We start from the raw sequence: 9,120 nt of genomic DNA on the forward strand, positions 1-9,120 counted from the left end.
GAAAACAGCAGCTACTTGTGGACTTAGTCAAAGATTAAAAAAAGAAAAAGATACACAGATTACACAACTTGAATCTCGAACAATTCAATTCAATTCAATTCAATTTTATTTGTATAGCCCAAAATCACAACAACAGTCGTCTCGATGGGCTTCGAAGTAAAACATGAAATCAAAAGGATCACGAATACAAAGAGTTCAATAGAAAAATACTAAAATGAACTAACAAACTGACTAAGCTATACTGGCATCCCTGCCCTTAGACCCCCCTTTGCGGTAAGGAAAAACTCCCAAAAAAACCGGATTCCGGAAAAAACGAAGAAACCTCAGGGGTGCCCACATGAAGGAGGGATCCTCCCCCAGGACGGACAGGCGATTTACCAGAACTCTTAGAGAAGAATTAACTTATCTAAATCTACAACTACATATATAAAAGTCCAGCAGACGAGCTTCATCCAGCCGTGGTTGTGGGGACAGTCAAAGGCGCGAGTCGAGCCGGAGACAGGAACCACAGCCAGGTGTAGGAGCAGGAGCAAAGGCGAGGTACTCGGTCAGGCACAGAGCAGAGACGAGCCAGAGATGAGCCAGAGGCAGGATCCACAGCCAGGTGTAGGAGCGGGAGCAAAGGCGAGGTAAACGGTCGGGAACTGGAGCACGGATGAGCCAACTGGAGTCTGGAAGCACTCCCACTCCCCAGGAGGGGAGAGGAAAAGAGGGACAATACATGAATCGCACTGCACCAAACAGAGGCATGGAGAACTAAATGATAAATTATGATCAAGAATAGAGGAGAGGAAGGGTAGAAGTAAAAAAGGAAAGAGGACAGAACCCCAGTGCACCATAGTTACCCCAGCTTCAACTTCTAGCAGCCTTTTAAAAGAAATAGTTTTTATTAAGTTTAATTTAAACAAACTAACATTAAGTTAAATAATCTCTGAATACTAACTAGTCTGACAATAAGCCTGTCCAAAGAGGAACGTTTTCAGTCTAGCTTTGAATGTAGAAACTGTGTCGGCCACTCTTACATGAGCTGGGAGTTTATTCCATAAGACAGGGGCTTGGTGGCTAAACGCTCTACCTCCAACCGTACTTTTACTAATTCTAGGAACCACAAGCAGTCCTGCATTTTGCGAGCGAAGTGTTCTGATTGGTTGGTAAGGGACTATGAGGTCCTTAATATAGGACGGGGCCATTCCATGTAAGGCCTTATAGGTTAACAGGAGGATCTTGAACTTGATTCTGGAATCAACTGGGATCCAGTGAAGTGAAACTAACACAGGAGTGATGTGATCTCTTCTGCTAGTTCCTGCTAACAATCTAGCTGCTGCGTTCTGAACAAGCTGGAGACTTCTTAAGGAACTCTTAGGACACGCTGCTAACAAGGAGTTACAGTAATCCAGCCTCCACGTAACAAATGCATGGATGAGTTTTTCAGCATCACTCTTAGAAAGTATATTTCTGATCTTAGCAATATTCCGCAGGTGAAAAAAGGCAGTTCTGCACGCCTGAGATATGTGAGCCTTAAATTATAAATCCTGGTCAAATAAAACCCCAAGGTTTCTAACTGTGGAATTGGGGGCTATACTTATGCCATCTAGGGAGACTATCTGAGCAGACAGAGTATCTCTGGGGTTTTTAGGACCAAGTATACTGACCTCAGTTTTTTCTGGGTTCAAGAGGAGGTCATTAATTGTCATCCAGGTCTTGATGTCTCTGATGCAGGCGTTCAGTTTCTCTATCTGGTCATTCTGGTCAGGCTTCATGGATAAATACAACTGCGTATCGTCGGCATAACAATGAAAATTAATGCTGTGTTTCCTGATTATGTTTCCTAGGGGTAGCATATAAAGCGTAAACAGGATCGGTCCCAAGACTGAGCCCTTTATGGCCATTTACATTAACGAACTGATACCTATCGGACAGATAGGATTTAAACCACTGGAGAGCAGATCCTCTGATCCCTATGTCCTGCTCTAATCTATGGAGTAAAATACTGTGGTCGATAGTGTCAAAGGCTGCACTGAGGTCCAACAGGACCAGAATAGAAAGTAGTCCCTTTTCTGAGGCCAATAACAAGTCATTAGAGACTCTAACTAGTGCAGTTTCCGTACTGTGGTGGGGTCTAAACCCTGACTGAAAGTCTTCAAAGTGGCTGTTGTCCTGTAGGTGGCAGTAAAGCTGCTTAACTGCAACTCTTTCTAGGATTTTAGAAATAAAGGGGAGGTTTGATATCGGTCTATAGTTGGCCAAGATCCTAGGATCCAAACTGGTCTTTTTCAGAAGAGGTTGTGCAATATCTGTATCTGTGCTTTCATCAACAGTGACCAAAAATACAATAAATGACTTAATTCCTTCATTTGGCGTCCAAGTCTCCTCAGAGATGTTGTATCTGCAATCGTGATCCTTGACAGATTCATGTTGGCAAAGGTCGACTGCTTTTTGTGCCACAAGACTTCTGCAGCCTTGGCATTTTTGAATAAGTTCACCATCAGAAAATGGTTTGGATGTTTGTTCCAACTTGTTTGCAATCAGGTGTCTGTCACTGCTCCATCACTGACGTCACGGCTTTTGGTAAATGCAGACGGTTATTTTGTCAGTCCAGCTAATTGTTGTTAATCTTCTCTTTTCTTAAATGCAAATGGTGAAACTTTTCTTTATGGTGAGTCTCATAGTGGTGCTGAATGTTATTTTCTTTGAGCACTGAGACCTGTTGATGACATACCAAGCATGCATGAATTGCATTCAGCTCCATGAACACATAAGACTCTTTCCATTTTTCCTGGAAAGCTCAGCACTCCACTTCAACCTTTTTTTCTTTTTGACAACATTTTGGTCATTAGTGTCACTACGGATCATTCTTATTGCAATGCAACAGCAGTGAGGCTCACAGGGAACCAAACTACATCTTACCCAGACTCGGAGCTGTTAGGTGTCGTTTTTGGCACATGTAGAGATTTGCTGTTTCAACTGTTTTGCTTTTCCTTTGCTCCCCCTTGTGGTGGAATTGCGCATTTCGGTTATTTCTTTAAAAAATCATAACTCGCCACAGGAATGGACTAGAAACGTGCTTTCTTTTTTAAATATCCTTATAATTTTTAGTGTTCATGAGTGGGCCCTTCATATAATCCCATTTATTGATGATGGAATGATAAATATAAATAATATTCCAAATGTAGGTGGTTGTTTTCTATGTTTGTGCTGGCTGTAGTTGCATAATGCGATTTGTTTACTGTTTTGTTTATTCAGTTTATTTAGAGGCATAAAAATGGTTCATGAGGGGTTGAGGGATTCAGATGTAGCACCACTGAAGGCCCAGGTGTGTAACGGTTTGCCACTGATAATCCCGGATGCTGGAAATTGAACAGCTCATTACTGACTAACTAATAAATGAAAGTTAATAGGATCACTGAAAAATATAGAAACAAGCTTGTTTTTTGGTAACTACGGGCAAAATTGGGAACTTACAAAGTTTGAAATTCATAAAATGACAAATAAAAAAAGGGAGAAAATGAATTCCAAGTCATTATAGCATTTTAAAGTTTAGGATAAGTTCTGATAGTCATCAGTGAACAGGAGAAAGAAAATCAGATTCTGTTACAAAGTCAACTAGATGACAGACATAAACAACACCATTGAACTCAACTTTATACTAAAAACTATTTCCTTTTTTGCTTTAGGGAGATATTATATAATGCCGTTCAAACATCATTCAATGATTGTTCTAGCTCTCTGTATAACGTCAGCAAGATTTGATATTTCACCTGGAATTAGACCAGACCGCCCACTGCCACCATTTCTGTTTGTTAGCTGCTCATACACACTTATAGAAAATGTCTCCCTGTCTAGCGTCAATGCTGTTGGTTAGAATTAACCAATCAGCAGACGACAACAATGTTTTTAAGACATTCAAATCTGTAGTAAACCTTTAGCCAGTGTCAGGAGGAAAAATGAATATTAATAAATCAGCTTTGTTTCCACTAAAAAATGGGAGTCCAGGCAGTTTGAAGGGATTCCAGTTAATGAAAAAGAAGCTGTAACGTCTACATTTGATTCAATTCCTAAAAAAATTCAGTTTACAGTAAATTCATGGTTGATAAGAAGTTTGTCTTTATTTGCTGGGTCTTCCTATCAAACCAGAAGGTACATCGATATCTGTGTATGTTCCCTTATCGCCTGATATTCCCAAAAGTTCAAACAAAAATGAGGTCAAATGCTGTATGATTATACTTGGAGGAATAAAAACATGATCTTAACAAAAATGCTTTTACTGTTTGTAGAGATCAGGCTTTGGAGGAGCTGGACTTCACTACCATCAACAATACCTTTACAATTAAATGGATATGGAATTGTCTAAAAATCATGACAGCATTTGGAACGCTATTCTGGCCTATTTGTTATTTTCTACTAAAGTGTAATTTTATTTGTTGTTAAAACTCCTTTCAAATGTGCTGAATTCCATAAAGAGGCTTTTTATCTTTAATACTGATTTATAAACACGACTTTAGATATTTTATTATCAATAACAAAGAAATCTTTACAGAAATAAATCTGTTTTGTCGTCCGTGGTTTGATAGAGGAATTTTGTGAGGTGGTAAGTTACTGAACAAAGTTTTGCTTACATCACGTTCAGATTACGTAATTGTTTTTGATGCAAATCCTGTCTGTTTTATAGGACTAGATGTTGTTATCCCTGAATAATTACTAAGGCACCGATGAGACACTGTGGCAAGCAGATGAATGGTGACGTCACTTGGGTTTTCAAGTGGGTTTTTTAAGTGGACGCCCTCCTTCCTCAGTGTTTCGCTGATAGGCCCACGACACCTCCAGAGGGTTCAGCAGTGAATCCCAGCGTCCCAGGTTCACCCCCATCAGTCACCAGACATTTGGAGGCCCAGGTCAGGTCCTTCCTCTTGATCCATAGCCACTGACTTCCCTTTTCAGCTGCCTGGGAGAGGTCTTTAATTGCCTGCCTTTGAGCCTTCCCTCGCACTCCCATCTCCCTGAGTAGCCTGGGTGTTGAGGTGGCCACAAAGCCCCTGCAGCCTACTTCCACTGGGCGTACCTTCACACTCCAGCCTTGCTCTTTGGCGTCTGCTGCAAGTTCGGCGTACCTCAGCATCTTTCTTTCATAAGCCTCCTCTATTGCAATCTCCCAGGGTACTGTGAGCTCTATGATGTATACGAGCTTGAGTGTGGATGACCACAGTACAAGGTCTGGTCGAAGGTTGGTGGATGCAACCTCCCGTGGAAAGCAGAGTTTTCTGTCCAGGTCCGCCAGCATTTTCCAGTCCCGTGCTCTACCCAGCTGTCCTATGTCAGCTGCACTGGTGGTGTTGAAGGTGGCCTGACCCTCTCGGAGGAAGGGTATTAGCTGCCGATGAGATGTTGCCTGAGGAAGGGCGCTCACGCTTGTTCTCTGTTTTTCCAGCACTGTTGCCAGACACCTTAGAACCACCTTGTATCGCCAGGTGTAACGGCCTTGACTGAGGCTGGTCTTGCATCCCACCAAGATGTGCTTCAATGTTGCTGGGCTTTGACATAAGGGGCATGAGGGGTCTTCTCCTTACCACTGTTTTAGGTCTGCAGGAGAAGGCAAGACATCATAGGTAGCCCTAATTATAAAACTTGCCCTGGATGCCTCCATCTCCCACAGGTCTTTCCAGGAGACCTTCCTCTTCTCCACTCCTTCCCATCCCATCCACTGACCTTGCTTTGCCTGGGCCACGGCTTGAGCACACCTTGCTGCCTCCTCTTCCCGGCGTATCTCTTGTACCACCAGTCTACGCCTCTCAGCTGGGTTGGCCTTCCTCCAGGAAGGTGCGCTAGATGAGAGACCAAGACCACTCCTCCCCTCCTGCACGCATCCCACAATGTCTTTGTGTCTAAGTGCTGCCTTGGCCATATCAGTTGCTGCCTTGGGGGCCCACTTCCTCCCAGTGGCCAGGATGGGAGCTGCTTGGACAACCAGTGAGTCACAGGTATCTTGGAGTGTCATCTCCAACCTGACCTTGGCACACTTGTACTCCTCTACCAAACTGGATATAGGTAGTTCTAACATCCCCCTGCCATAGAGTCCAATGGTACTGAGGCACCTGGGAAGGCCAAGCCACTTTCTGGCATAGGCATTGATCAGCCTCTCCAACTTTTCCACTTTTGACAGTGGCACTTCATACAGGGTTAATGGCCAGAGAAGTCGTGGGAGTAAACCATACTGCATGCACCAAAGCTTCAGTTTGCCAGGGAGCAGGGTTCTGTTGATGTTCTCTAGGCCACCAGCTATGTCCTTTCTGAGCTGCTCTACCTGCTCTCTGTCTTTGAGGGAAGCATCATACCAGCGGCCTAAGCTTTTCACGGGTTTTTCGTAAACTGTTGGGATAGGTTCCTCGCCAATGTGGAAGCGGTGGTCTGACAGCTTCCCCTTGACGATGGAGATACTTCTGGACTTACTTGGCTTGATCTTCATCCGAGCCAACTCTATGTTCTTGTGAAGCTTTCCCAACAGCCGTACTGTGCAAGCCTTGGTCGTAGTCAGAGAAGTCAGGTCATCCATGTAGGCCCTGACCGGTGGAAGCCTCAGCCCAGGTCTTATTTGTTGCCCGCCAACCACCCATTGAGAAGCCTGTATGATGACTTCTATTGCCAGGGTGAATGCCAATGGGGAGATGGTGCAGCCAGCCATGATTCCCACTTCCAGGTGTTGCCACGCTGTAGTGTACTCTGCCGTCGTCACACACAGTTGAATATCCTGGAAGTAGGCTTTTACCAGGGTTGTGAGAGCTGGTGGGACTCTGAAATAATCAAAGGCTGTCCACAGGAACTTGTGAGGGACAGAGCCAAATGCGTTTTCGAGGTCCAGGAAGACCACATGGAGATCTTTTCTTTCTTTCTTGGCAAGCTGAATCTGATGCCAGATAACGCTAGTGTGTTCTACACATCCTGAGAAGCCTGGGATCCCTGCTTTTTGGATTGATGTGTCAATCAAGTTGTTTCTGTGCAGGTAGCTTGTTAGCCTATGAGCCACCACACTGAAGAAGATTTTTCCCTCAACATTTAAGAGACTGATCTGGCGGAACTGGCCGAGAACTGCGGAGTCCTTCTCCTTGGGGATGAGGATCCCTCCGGCTCTCCGCCAGGATGCTGGAATCTCCTTCTTTATCCACACTTTCATCAGCTTCCAGAGGAATTGCAGGACGCCTGGGCATTTTTGTAGAGCGTATAAGGAATTCCATTGGGGCCTGGTGTGGATGCGGCCCTTGCCCTACGCACAATTTTGACCACTTCACTCCACCTGGGTGGACTCGAGTCAAGCTGGTATTCTGGTGTGCTCACTGGTGGCATGTCAGGTGGGAGTGAGACCTCTTCATGGTGTTGGTCATCCGTACAGGTTTTTTTAAGATGTTCTTCCAGGACAGCCTTTGATGCAGAGAGACTTCCACTTTTTTCTTTTGTAAATAGACTCTTTACAAATTTGAAGGGATCTTTATAGAAGCGTGATCTTGTTTGCTCCTACCTTCTGCGTTTCCTCAGGAGGTTTTCTGCTCTTCTCAGTGTGGACAGCCTACCCTTGATCTCTTCCTGCAGAACGTTTATTCCCTCCTTTTCCTCCTCTGTGGCCTTCCTCCACTGTTTCTTCAGCTGCCGCCTCTCCTTAACTAACAGGTTTATTTCTTTTTGCCTTCGGGATTTGGTGTGGATTATCGGAGTAGATCGTTTGCCCTCGACCACTCCGAACCGTTCCAATCCGTATGTGAAGATGAGCTTCCCCATTCTCTCCAATTTCTTCATGGTGTTGCCTCTGACCCCCTCAAGGATATTGCAGAGATCGTTGTTGACCTCCATCCACAGTGTCTTGTTGCAGGACTTCGGCGACTTGACTAATGGCCTTCGCCCCAAGATCTTCTTCTCAAAAAATCCGGTTCCGGGTTACACAGCAGGACGCGTGGCATGCCTCTCTGCGAATACAACTATCTTCAAATTACTTAAAAAGTTGATTTTCTCCAAAAAAGAGAACTGACCATGCCCCGAAGAAAACCCAGGAATACGAAGACCTCAAAAGGGCTCTTGACATTAATTAAGAAACGCTGAAAAGTTTTATGGAACAAGTGTCGGCTAAGCTAACGCCACTTTGGGATATGATGGAAGAGTTCCGAAGATTTCGGGATCAAAACGAGCAGCGAGAAAAATCAGGTCGAGATTCTGGAGAAAAGACTGGACGATGTGGAACAGCAAGTAAGGATGAATAATGTCATTCTCACTGGAGTACCTGTCATGATCTCGTGAGACTTAGCAGACCCAAATGCTGAAAACCCGGAAGAAAACTCAAAGAATCGTCTGGTAAGTATGAGGGATTTAATTCACAGCCAGTGAATGAGCAGACTTGAGGTAAGAGGAGCACCCGTGGAGGTTTTTTCCTGTGGGTGAGCAACGAACTGACTAATATTTAACAAGCACAAGCATATATTGTACCCAGAAGGTGCCTGCTCACACATCGTCTGTACAGTTTTAGCAGTGAAAAAGAATACCCACAGACAAGGCACGGGTGGTGGGTCACCAAAGGCTGACCTTACCCCAGCAGAGGACATGGCCTTGGAGCTAAATAAAGGCAGGCCCGTCTTCGAGGGGATCCCTGGGGAGAAAGAGACGAGCATAGGTTCCTCCCAAGATGCCACCCGCTTCATTCAAGGTATGTCCTTCCATCTCTACATGGAATACAACCACATTCATATTGAATCAGTTTGGACTGTCTGACCCCGGTTTACCTATTGCCTTGCAGTGTCTGGCAGCACTGTGTTCCTGTTAGAGCCACCAGCACAAGCACCAGACTATGCTGATCCAGTGAGTACTCCATCAAAGGCAGACTGTAGGCCTGGCATGTCTTGTCTACTAGCTTCAATATCCGACTAAATGTGATAGGGTGAAAGCCCCAGTGCAGCAGCAACAGCACATGATGGAGACGATGAGGAGGAGGAGACCATCACTCTGGATTCCAGAAGGCATGAGGTATCATGTTAAGACTGTGAAAGTACTTTTCACTCTACAATGGTGAGGTGTCCTCATCCAAATCCAAAAGTCTAATTTCTTTTACAGGACCCAGATGCTATATAGTGGGAAAACCAGCCTGGC

The sequence above is a fragment of the Oryzias latipes genome, chromosome 24, assembly GCF_002234675.1.
Source record: "Oryzias latipes chromosome 24, ASM223467v1".
Classification (NCBI taxonomy): domain Eukaryota; kingdom Metazoa; phylum Chordata; class Actinopteri; order Beloniformes; family Adrianichthyidae; genus Oryzias; species Oryzias latipes.